At 45.5% G+C, this 12,234-nt stretch overlaps 1 protein-coding gene across 2 annotated transcripts in view; it reads left to right on the top strand.

The window, feature by feature from the left end:
* Positions 1-12,234, top strand: part of P4HA3 (prolyl 4-hydroxylase subunit alpha 3) — a 356,959-nt gene that overhangs the window by 296,109 nt on the left and 48,616 nt on the right. The window lies entirely within an intron of this gene.

Raw genomic sequence — 12,234 nt, 5'->3', positions numbered from 1 at the left:
GACCTCTGATGTAATGTGGCAGGGGTGCAGCCATTATTTGTCAATAGTACACACAGCAGAGGCTGGAGGCACTGCCTTCATGTCATTGCAGCCTCATATAGGGAGTCCCGGCCAGCCATAGCCTCACATGTAATTGTTTATTTATATCGCGAGTTCTCTGGGCGCGGACCCGGGGATCGAACCTGCGTTGTTTTACGACGTCTTGCATCTAAGGCGATTGACTTCTCGCTGAACTATCCTCCAGGGGATTACTCATCCTATGCATGGTACATCATTACATCACTGCCTACTCAGGTGCTGGAGCTTCAACCTCCAAATACCAGGTGCATCTTTTTCTGCCATTATATTCCGTTATATATGAAGGGTACGCCGTTGTTTCATCTGCAGGTTTTTTAAAATTCGTTTTTTGGCAAACATTTTTTAACGAAAAACGAATTGAAAAATATATAGGGGTGGGTAAGGGGATATAAGTGGTAGGAGAGATTGGGCATAGGGATTAAATAATAGGGCAGGCAGGGATTTGGGGGCGAACCCCACCCCCAATATAACAAAGGTTTTCCATGAGTTTTTTCATTAGAAAAGGTTTGGGCAAAAAACTAATCGGAAAAAAAAACCTGCTGATGAAAGAACATAGCATACATCATAATTTACCGAAAGGTAATGCTGGGGAAAGGCTCTGTAGTTTAAGAAGTGTGCCCTTCATTTACACACTTAAAAACACATGCATTATACTCATCTGATCCTTGGCTGTATATTGGTCAGCACAACAATCCCTCTTATATTTTCATGTGCATATTTGTAATATTTCTGAAAGTATTACATACACCATTGGAATGATGTCATGCTGTGGAAAGGAAAGGGATTCTGGATTGATGGAAAAGGAACAGCCTTGGTTTTGTAGTGACGAGCTGTGCAGCCCATTGGGGGTGTGGGTGCAGTTCATGCAGCAAAGCGCCTAGCAAGAAACATGGCTGCGGTTGCAAGGCACTGGCCCTGCTGCCAGTAGCCACAGCTGTGGGTGGAATGCCAGGGGTAGCCGCGGATACCCCTGGCACCCAACAAGCTGCCATTCTGTGCTTGGGCAGCTGCCTGGAATTGTGGCGGAATCTGCCCTGGGTCTGGATTCCATTTTTCATATTTCCAGAAAACGTCCTATTTGTCTGGAAGGAGCTTGAAGCAGTGCAAGGATTTCTGCAGCCTCAGCCAAAGTGGCATTTTGACCCCACCCGCCACCCTTACCCTAGCAACGGGGCCATTGCTGCTGCACGTAGGGCTAGTTCTGTGCATGGTGGTGCGTCTGCTGGTGGCATCCTGGCTGGTCACCTATTACCCTGTGCCTTGGAATCAGCAAATAGTTAAGGCAAGGCAATAAACGAAGGAATTAAAGGGAAGTGCATCAGAATTCCCTGGGAAAAAAACAAAGTCAACTCTAATGAGCTATTTCAAGCAGGTAACCTTGCAAACACGTGTTGTTCAATAATAGATATAGGCGTATAGGTGGTAGATCATCTATACATTGCATTCTAATAGTATTGCAAAGAAATATGCTGTTTCACACAAGCCATTATGTGTTTATCACGTGTGTGTGTGTTGATTTTGTAAGAGTGAGGCAAACATGAACATGAAGAGTTTAGGCACATTGGGGGTCATTCAGAGAGTGGGGGTGCTGGAAAATACGGCAGTCATTTCTTTACTGCCTTTTTTTGGTGATGATGGAATTACCGCCATTTTGACTGCAATGCTAGATTCCGAGTTTGACCTTAAAGTGGAGGACTTATCTTCAGTAACTTGCTGAGGTAACATCTCCACTTTAAAGCCAAAAATCATGGTAATTCCATCGATTTCCCCAAGAAGCTGTATGTACTCCAAAGATGGTGATTAATACTACCTATACACCACTCAGAATCTGGCATTAAATCTGCCAGGTCGAGTTGTGGTGACTGTGACGAATTGGATTCTGCTCTGCAGGAGTACAAGGATGAGAAGGGGCTACAATGCCCACTCATCCCTCACACTTCTACAAACCAAGAGACACCACAATCAAGGTAAAACAGGCACAGTTAAGATATATATATATATATGTTATGTTATGAAAATGTATAAAGCTCAGTGTACTGTACACCCAAAGGCATCTTGGCGCTAAATCAAAGGTAGACCGAAAGAACAGGCTAATCAAAGAAAGTTTAGAAGAGATATGTTTTTAATGCACGCCGGAAGGACAACTGATGTTCCATTTCACGCAGGACAAAAGGTAGGGAGTTCCAGGCTCTTGATACAGCCACAGAGAAAGCTCGTCCACCAATACGGGAACGTCTAATCCGAGCAGTTTGGATAGTCAGAGAGGTTTGAGAGCGAAGCGCTCGAGTTGGAATATAGAGGGGAAATTTTGGCTGGAGATATTCTGCCCCTGCTTATAAAAAGCTTTATGAACAATGCACAGAGACTTGAATAACACTCTCTTCTCAACAGGAAGCCAGTGAAGTTGGCGAAGAACAGGGGACATGTGAGCACCATAGGGAGGGTGGACAACTGCTCTTGCAGCCATGTTCTGTAGTAGCTGGAGTTGATGTATTAAATAGGCAGGTTGTGCTAAATAGAGCACATTTCAGTAGTCAATACCGCTCATTAACAGAGAGGAGACTACAGGAGCATGAAAATGTGATGGAATGCAGGGAAGAACCTTACAAAGAAACCATAACTTAAAATGGCCTGATTGGCAGATAATTGATACCTGATCAGACACTGAAAGTGAGTTAGAGATTTTAACACTTAGATCCTTTCATCATAGTAACAGGAGAAGGAAAGGAGCCTAAGCTTGAGGGCCAGAAATCAGATGTCCAGAACAATAGGGGATCAGCTGTACCCACAACCAGCACGTCTGTTTTAGCAGAATTTAATTTCAGCCAGTTCCTGGACATCCATCCACCCACAGCCCCCAAGCAGCCCCTAAGCCGAACGGCAGTGTCAGTACGAGTGTCAGATCAAACCGGAGGAGGATCTGTGTGCCGTTGGCATAGGAGTAGCATAGGAAGCCGTAGAAGCCTGGATGAGAGCAGGAACAGTCTGAATATGGGTGTTCAAGAGAATAGGTGATAAGGCAGAGCCTTGTGGGACTGCGCAAGAGAGAGGGGCTGGTATGGATTTCAAAGGGGGCAGGGAGATGGATTGGGATCGACCTGAGAGAAAAGAAGCAAACAATTTAAGCACTATGTCCGATAGGCCAGCAGAGGAAAGGCTGGCAACCAGGGTAGGGTGGTCAACGGTGTCAAAAGCAGCTGATAGATCGAAAAGAATCACCGCTCCGACCCCACCCTGGTCCACCAATCATGCCAGATCATCCACTATATCATATATATATAGACTGGAATTAATTTTGCATAATTTTCGGCCATGCCAAGAAATTATACTACTTGATCCTTATCAACGGGACTGGGACAATGTATAATATTTTCTACCAACCCCTTTTTCGGTCTAATCACTGAAGCCGAAATCTCATGACCCAAATATTGAACACTGGCCATACTGAATTTGCTATTTTGTTTGGTTAGTCCTGCATTCATGAAAATGTCAAACACTTACGTCATGCTTACGTCATGCTTTACTTGATTTTCCCCATACACCAAAACGTCATCCTGAAAACAATACTCCTTCCATATCATGAAATAGCTGATACGTAACACGTTGAAAGACAGAGGCAGCAGACACTAAACCAAATGGCATCCGGTGACATTGTAAAAGACCCTCTGGCATAATGAACGCTGAAACATTTCTAGAATCCGGGTCAAGGACAATTTGGTGATTACTTTTGTCCCTTAATGGTCCCTAACATCTTGGTTATATTGGTCAAAGGGTGTCTGTCGGGAATCACAGAACGATTAACAGATCTGAGGTCAATGCATAGTCTCAATTTGCCATATGATTTATATACTACTATCAAAGGAGACACCTGCTCAGAGCCCTCAATTCTTTCAATTATGCCCTGCTTTTGCATGTTTTCTAATTCTTTCTTCACAGCTGCTCTGTCAAAGGTACAGCTCTCAATGTTTGTACTACTAGGATAGAGTTAGACTTTAATCTGTTTCTATGCATGAAACCTTTTAAGTTACCCAACTCTTCCTGAAATACTTTGTGTTGCCACAAACATTCATATTTTCTATTGCACAGACCACCTCCTCAGCATTTTGATCAAGTAGCTTAAATGAGGATTATGTCCTTTCTTAGAAACATAAACTGTGCCTTTGGTAACCCTATCTTTAAATCTTATGTCTGCCTGAAACCAACCTTCTAATTCTATTCTTTTCCCCCCAGGCGGCACTGGTCTAATATCGACAGTGGTGAGAGAAAGAATTCCTCAAAGTTTTTCATCAAAAAGAGATTTTGGGAGTAAAGTATACTTGGCTCCAGAGTCATTTACCATACTGAATTCTATTCCTTCAATATCAATGGTAGACATAGGCCTCTCCATATCATCATCAACCGTAGCGGTATCATCAATCGACTGACTATATCCACTAAACATGTACATTCCTCAATATCCTCACACATCTCATCTACACAGTCAATATTTTCAGACTTCGTTCTGCAACAGGATGTGACATGTCCCTTCCTGTTGCATCTTTTACAAACTGCTTTAACAGCAGGGGATGTTTCACTACTAGCAAGGTGAGACAAACTGTCATAGCGAAAAAATCTCCTTCTATCACCTTCCTTTGTTTCTTTATTCTTGATGAATCTCCTTCTCGTATTGGTTGTGTCCCTCTTTCCATTCTGTTTCTTCTTGTCTGTTCTCCTTGTTTGAACTACTGAGATCACTGTCACTTATTCAGTCCTTTTCACTTCTGACTCCATTCTTTTTTTTTTGTTCTTTCATACATTTGTGTGTATGTTGCACTTCCTTTGCCACTCTAATCACCTCATCAATTGAAGGATTGCTCTTGGACCATAAAGCTTCCCTGACTTTCTCATCACTGCACTTGTGCATGAATTGATCTCGCAATCTCTCCTTCAGGGTATTGCCAAATTTACATGAAGCTGCTAAACATCTGCTTTTCTGAACACCGTGAAGATCTGCTCTCAAATCTTGACACTAACACCCTCTCTGCCCTCATTCTTTTTGACCGCTCCTCTGCCTTTGACACATTAAATCACAACATCCTGATTGCAGGTCTCTGTGACATCCTGGGAATCACAGGTCAGGCTCTGGCGTGGTTAACCACTTTCCTTTCCAACCACCCATCCCAGGTGGAACGGGGTCCTTCCTCTCGACTATCACTCGTTCAACATGTGGCGTCCCCCAGGGTTCTAACCTATCCTCCTGGTTCTTCAATGTCTACATGGCTGACCTGGCACGTGTGACTGCCACTTTCCCCTCTAACCTCTAGTGTTATGTTGATGACACGCAACTCTCCTTCAGGCTATCCTCAGCCACCTCGTCTTCCTCGCTCATATCTGACTGTCTGTCTGTAAATCAGTCATGCTGTGCGGCAAACGACCTCTGCCTGAATGCCATTAAGATTGAGATTGTTTGCACCGGCACTCCTGCTCCCACTTTGCCACTTTCACTCTGGCCGGCCTCCATTGGCCCTGCACCCACTGGCGATGCAAAAAACCTTGGGGTCATCTTCAACTCCACTCTCTCCTTCTCCACTCACATTTCGGACAAGTCCAACTACCAGCTGCACCTCCTTAGGGGTACTCTTCCCTTTCTTACCTTCCCCCAGTGGCTCAGTGGCTCCAGAGCCCTGGTCCTCTCTAGGCTGGACTACTGCAACAGCCTCTTTCTCAACCTCCTTGCCTCTGCTTTGCGCCCTTCGCATCTCATCCAGAACAGAACTGCGAGACTTATCCTTGGCCTCAAGCCCAGGGACTGCATCTCTCTGGTGCTGAAATCCCTCCACTGGCTGCCCATAGTTGCAAGGATCAAGTTCAAGATCCTCTGCATTGACCACAAGGCTTTCTGGGGACTGGGGCCTACCTATCTGCAACAATGCCTACTTAAACGCTGTCCTTCCCGAGCCCTCAGCTCAGCTACCTTCAACCTTCTGCGAGTGAGCCCGTTCTCCAAGCAGAGATTTGGAAGGACATCTTTATCCTCAGCAGAGACTTCCCTCTGGAATAGCCTCCCTGCTGCACTCTGTCTTGAGCCTGATCTCTCTAAATTCCTGAAACTCCTTAAGACATTCCTTTTCTCCTCTTCCTTCTCTCTCCCTCTACCCTGCTAACCTCTCTCTCCATTCTATCCCTTTCCCCCTCCGTTTTTGACTGGCCACCGGTTGTACCTCAGAATCTCACAGGTCACCGACACCCACGCCAGTCCTCTCACACTTGGCTTTGGTCCTGCACTTGCCTCATCACTACTGCATTTGGTCAATGACCCATGAGAGTGGCATCTCTCAGCACTTACCCCAGTTTCTTACTGATTGGGTGCACTTGGACTCCTCCCTGCACTTCTTCTCCCCCTCTCCTGTACCGCATGTGCACTTGCACGATTTGAACGTACCATGCCTTTGATGATAGTCTATCTTCACTGTCTCCCCTCCTTGCATGGTGGCACCTAAATACACTTGGAAAAGCTGCAGAATCGTTGTCAGACCTATTTGCTCTGATCTACACTGTTAACTGTACGATATGCACTTACTCTGTCTGTGCAGGCTTGTATCGTTCAGAATTTCAAGGGCTCTGAATGACTGTGGTTTTTTCCCCCTTGTTCCCTCCCTCTTTTAGCGCTTTGAAACACTTGCCTTGTGTATAGGCGCTTTACAAATAAACATTAGCATACCAGTAATATATTGTTCCACAGATTCCCCATTCTGCTGTTTCCTTTTGCAGAAATGGTACCTTTCCAAGATGATACTTATTGACTTTTCATAATGTTTGTCAAGCATCTTTATGCACGTCTCATTCTGTGAGACCCAGTGACTCCTCTTGTGACAACAGTGGTACATTTTCAAATCAGCCTCTCAAATGAAACAGACTCTGCATCTTACTCTACATATTCCATGTTGTAAATTCCATCCCACATGCCACCTGTGTACTGAGTGGTGAATGGTACAGACAGCATCTGCAAAATAACTAAATAGGAAAACACTCCAAAAAACCCACCCCTGAGGAAAGAACAGAGAATAAGCAAAGATCGCCCAATGCAGCTCTCTGAGCAATGAATCAGGGGTGCAGGGACATCACAAGGAGGGATTGGGGCCAAACTGCCCCGCTCCTCGCACTTGGGAGGAGTCTTGCAGGCCCCTGCAACCCTCAGAGCAGGTCTTTGCGTCAGGCATCCAGGTGGCTGCCTGGGATGCCAGTCATTAGGGGGCACCAAGGCACTGCCGCCATGCATTATTTATAAATGTAAAAAGTAAGAATTGAGACATGACGTCTCTCTCTGAGCAGAGATCACCATAGTGCGAGGTGCTGCTGCTGTCAGCAGTGGTGCGGTTGCAGTCTCGCACCTGGGGCTTCTGCAGGTCCTTACCTTTTATCTTAAAAGCAACAGTTGTTGCCTATTGAGCAGTTCCAAACGGGGCCCGGGGCCCTGTGGCACCGCACGTGCCTTCTTCGTATTCCTCGGGCATGCAGGGTTGGGCTCGTCAAGCGGCCTCACCGTCAGGCTCAGGAAGATGTACACATCGAGGCCCAGGCAGCAGGCCATCCACTGCCAAGCCTGCCCAGGTGCAGCCGTGCCCTGGCCCTGGGTGGCAGGGACAGAACCCTGTAATAGAGAGTGATCGCAAAGCAGGTGTAGCTGGGGCAGGCAGGGGCTGAACGCCTGCCTTCATGGGTCCCCGAGCTCCAGTCCAAAAAGCAGCTATCGAGGCCCCCTGGGGAGAGGGAAGAGATTGTCATCAAGCTGGCAGGCCCCCCATTGACTCCTTGACTTGTTCTCCCTGCTTCTCACAGTACCCGTCCCTGAGTATTGCAGCCAGCCCATAAAACATGTCTTATTTTGTTTTCTTCATTTTCCACACAAGCGTTCCCTCTTTCACTCTTTATTTTTGTCTCTCGTTCTTTACTTCTTTCCTCTCTCTCTCTTTCACATGTCTCTCTCTCTTTCTCTTCTCATGTCTCCCTCTCTACAAGTTCTTCAGGTAACAATATGGTGGATGGGTTTTGGGAAGAAGTGGTTTGTCTGCACCCCAGAACACATTCATTTAACCAAAGGTAATTATAACCAGTGCATCTGCAATCTTTATTGGTTCTAGGTGATTTGATCAGTTTTTTTTTTCTTTTATCGAATTCGAATTCGTCTATTTCTTTTATTTGTTTTCAATTTGGCCTCAAATATATGCGGGGATGTGTGGGGGGGGCACCACCATCCCCAACTACTGCTATATTTATTTACACGATTACCCATCTTCCCACATATATTTGCGGCCAAATTCAGCCATAACTCCCCTTGCCAGTTTAACAACAACCTGAAAGCCAAAGCTAGTGTCAGCCCACATTATTTTTAAAGGTTTACTGTTTCCTTCCAATAACTCCAAGTGCTGATGTCTTTCTTCAACATTGCTACTATTAAAGTCGGCAAGGCCAGTGCTTCACATCTAAGATACACAAAAAACACATATCCTCCTTTATAAACGATGTCACACGGAGGGCCGAAGGGGCCGGATTATCTAACATTTGCACCAGTGCTTAAAATAGAGCAAATGCTTTGATAAAATCGATTGGAGCAAAGAGGCTATGTCACAATCCGTATTATCTGAAAACATTTGCACGAGGGCAAAAATGAGTCATAAAAAGAAATGTGTTTGCTGCATTTCTTTTCATTTATGCAGAAAACATAGTAAATAAGATTGTCTGCTTCGTTTTTTGCTCCAGCGAAAACATTTTTGAAAACTACGGATGGGGGCTAAACCTGTTTGCTCCTTTCCCTTTTATCAAAGGAGCAAAATTTGTTCTAAATTCGTTTGCTCCATTTTCTTTGCACAAGGGCAAAGTTCTGATAATCTGGCCGCGGGCGTGTCCATGTGTATTTGCTGTGTGCCTCTTGCGACATGCCAATGGGTAAGTGTAGCTCATATAAATACAATCCTGATTCCAAGCAATATGTGTTCACAAATGTCCATTCCCAGATGTCCATTCCCAGACGATGCGTCCCAGGTGTGTGAAAGGAGTATTTCAAGCAGCTTACGGTCATTCCATCGACAGCCAAAGCATCTAATGCCATTCCATCTGAAAAAAAAGCATCTTAAAAAAAGCATTTTATGCTTTTTTTTTTATTCTTTTTAATATGGGGGATCCCACCAACCCCCCTTTATTACCTTTAAAACCCATTTTTGTTAAACTAAACCCTTTACCATCTAAAAAAATACATTCAATGCTTTTTTTAGATGCTTTTTTTTTTTAGATGGTTTGGCTGTCGATGCTGTGGTTGTCGATGCAATGACCAGATACCTTTCAAGGCAAGGGTACTTTTTAGGTCTGTTGCCAGTAAGCTGCTCTGCAGAGTATTATGAGGGAAACCTGGAGAAAGCTCTCTAACGCCAGGGCGTATTTTTATAGGAGCAACCAGAGATTTCTAACATGTTGGAACATTGCTTGTGCTGCTTCCATTACTTTTTTGTATACATGTTTCTTGGTATGGTGATGTATGTCTCTGTTATGATGTTCCTTACATGGGGACATTGTTAGTAAAGGAAAGCTATGCCATGGAATGTTGATTGCCTCAGGTTCTGGCGAGGTCATAGAACCTGTATGTGTTTATGTTGCTCTTAAAATTCTATAATCTGTCAGTTGAAGCTACTTTTCTGAGAAGGGGGTCCTGTGTTGTTGTATGGGGTCTTTTTCTCCTGTTATCCTAATAAATACTTACCTTGAAGACTTACCTGATGTCCAGAGCGTCTTCGTAACTTTGGCGACGAGGATGGGATATTAACAGGAGACTCCCAGCAATGACCCAGGCTGCATGCCGCTCCGCTGCTCACAAGCGTAGTAGTGGCCGCCGAGGGAGGGACCCCATCGTGTGCTGCTTCGTGCTATGGGGCTGCTCCGATTATCCAAGTGTTGCAGCGGCTGCTGAATCAAATCCGGCTGACCTGGTATCCAGTAAGTGCCACCCTGTCCGAGTCTGGCTGACTCCATAGCAAGTAAGTGCCCGCACCGTCCATGAACTATCCGTCGAGTGGGAAGTTTGTCCATCGTTTGGTCCGGACGTCCTGTAGCCCTGCGGCATACTGTCTACTGGTCTAATGCAGACATGGAGAGGCGTGAGATGTTACGTACTTTGCTTGCCTCATTGCTTCTAAAAAAAAAAGAAAAAAAAGAAAAACCTATAACGGACTTGCGTTCCCAGAAAGGGAGGGGTGAGCCAGCCAAGGGAGAGAGCAGATTACCGTATGCACGGTAGGAGGTGCGTGGCAAAAAAGTAAACTCTCTTTCACGCGGTCCATGCTGCAGCAACCTGCGAGTTCGTTGTGCAGATGTACACAGTTTCATGGCACCTGGAAAGTCCTGAGAATGTGAATGCCTAGCAGCCTATTATGGCAGACTCATGAAAGTCTTCTCAGACACTACCTCGGCAACCCCTACTACCATCCACTGCGGCGTCCCCCAAGGCTCCTGCACCGCCCCCACTCTCTACAATATATTCACCCTTCCTCTCTTCAATGACCTCGACTGTCGTAACATAGCATACACCAACTACGCAGACGATACGCAGGTACTACTCCCGCTAACTGGGACCTACGAAGTAGATGCGACAGCATTAACCAAAATCTACACAGCCATCCAAACTTGGATGGCGGCCAACGGCCTCTGCTTAAACGGGGACAAAACCGAAATCCTCATAGTAGGGACCAATGAAATTCTCAACAACCCCCCCCCCCAATACAAATCCTTCAACATCGACAACTCCACCATCACAGTCTCCAAGACTGTTAAAACCTTAGGTGTTCACCTAGATGCCTCACTATCTATGTCTCGCCAGGTCAACGCCATAGCCTCTTCCTCAGCACTCACCATCAAGGTGATAAATGCTGTCAAGCCTTTTCTCTCCACTAAAAACTGCCTGTCCATCGCCAGAGCCACTATAGGTACAAAACTAGACTACTGTAATGCCCTGTTCCTAGGCACCTCCGCCCACAACCTAAAAAAACTCCAAATCACGCAAAACAACCCGCTCCGGGCAGCGCTGTCCATTCCAAAAAGAGAACACATCTCGCAAGCAAGGAAAGATGCTCACTGGCTACCCGTGAAAGAACGCATACTTTTCAAAGCCATGACCATCACCCATAGATGCCTCTCCCTGGATGCCCCACCCTATCTCGCAGAAAGAATCACACCGAAAGCCTTCATCAGACCCACCAGAGCTCACCGCACCAACATGATTGATGTCCCCACGTTTCAAAGATCCAGGGCGGGAGGAACCAGCTTCCAACACCTCGCACCTAAAAACTGGAACTCCTTACCTACCTCACTAAGGAACGAAAAATCATACCACACCTTCCGTAAAAACCTCAAAACCCTCCTATTCCGCTAAAGTCCTCCACATGCACATTCATGCTTGCATTGTAACCACAGCATAGCATAGCCTATAAGCTCAATGTTTATTACCAATGTGAAACGTACTCTGTAACTCGGTTTTCATCTGTAAACATATTCCTATGTTTGTGTTCAAGACTAAGTCTGCTGTAACAGCGCCACGATGCCCCAGGGCAGTTTTGTGCGCTTTATAAATGCAAATAAATAAAATAAAATACATAAAGTGTGCACTAAGGACCATAGCAACTGGGAAAAGTGGAAGTCTCCTTACTTGCAAGTTTGTCTACCACAGTCACATAAGAAGACAACTTGGCAAGCAGTTGAAGTTGAAGGGCATCACTTTCCAGCATTGATTCTGCATCTTGCGCACATCAAAGCACATTTAATAGGTTCACTGTTGCAAAGCAGGTTGCGTACAAAGTCCTATCTGTGTGACTGAGGAAGGTTAGAAGATCAGACACAACCACTGACAATGGCGGGTTTGCCTGGCATAGCTGGTTCACCGATTTTAATAACAGTTCCAGGTCCAGCAAAGATCATGTGGGCCCAATGGCGCAAGGGGTTTCTACTACATTATATGAAGGCAGCCGGCGGAACTTCCTACTCCAATGAAAGGAAATTGGCATTATTACTGCATTTCCTAGGGTATGAGGGCCAAGGAATATATGAAACACTTCCCCAACCCATTGGAGATGGCAGTGGTGATGCTGTGAACGAATTTGATTTGGCTCTGATGAAGCTGGATAAGCATTCTAA

This window comes from Ambystoma mexicanum, chromosome 7q, assembly GCF_040938575.1.
Source record: "Ambystoma mexicanum isolate Mex_15411 chromosome 7q, UKY_AmexF1_1, whole genome shotgun sequence".
NCBI classification, from domain to species: domain Eukaryota; kingdom Metazoa; phylum Chordata; class Amphibia; order Caudata; family Ambystomatidae; genus Ambystoma; species Ambystoma mexicanum.
The sequence above is the reverse complement of the archived record's forward strand: the minus strand, read 5'-3'. Positions and strand labels throughout refer to the sequence as shown.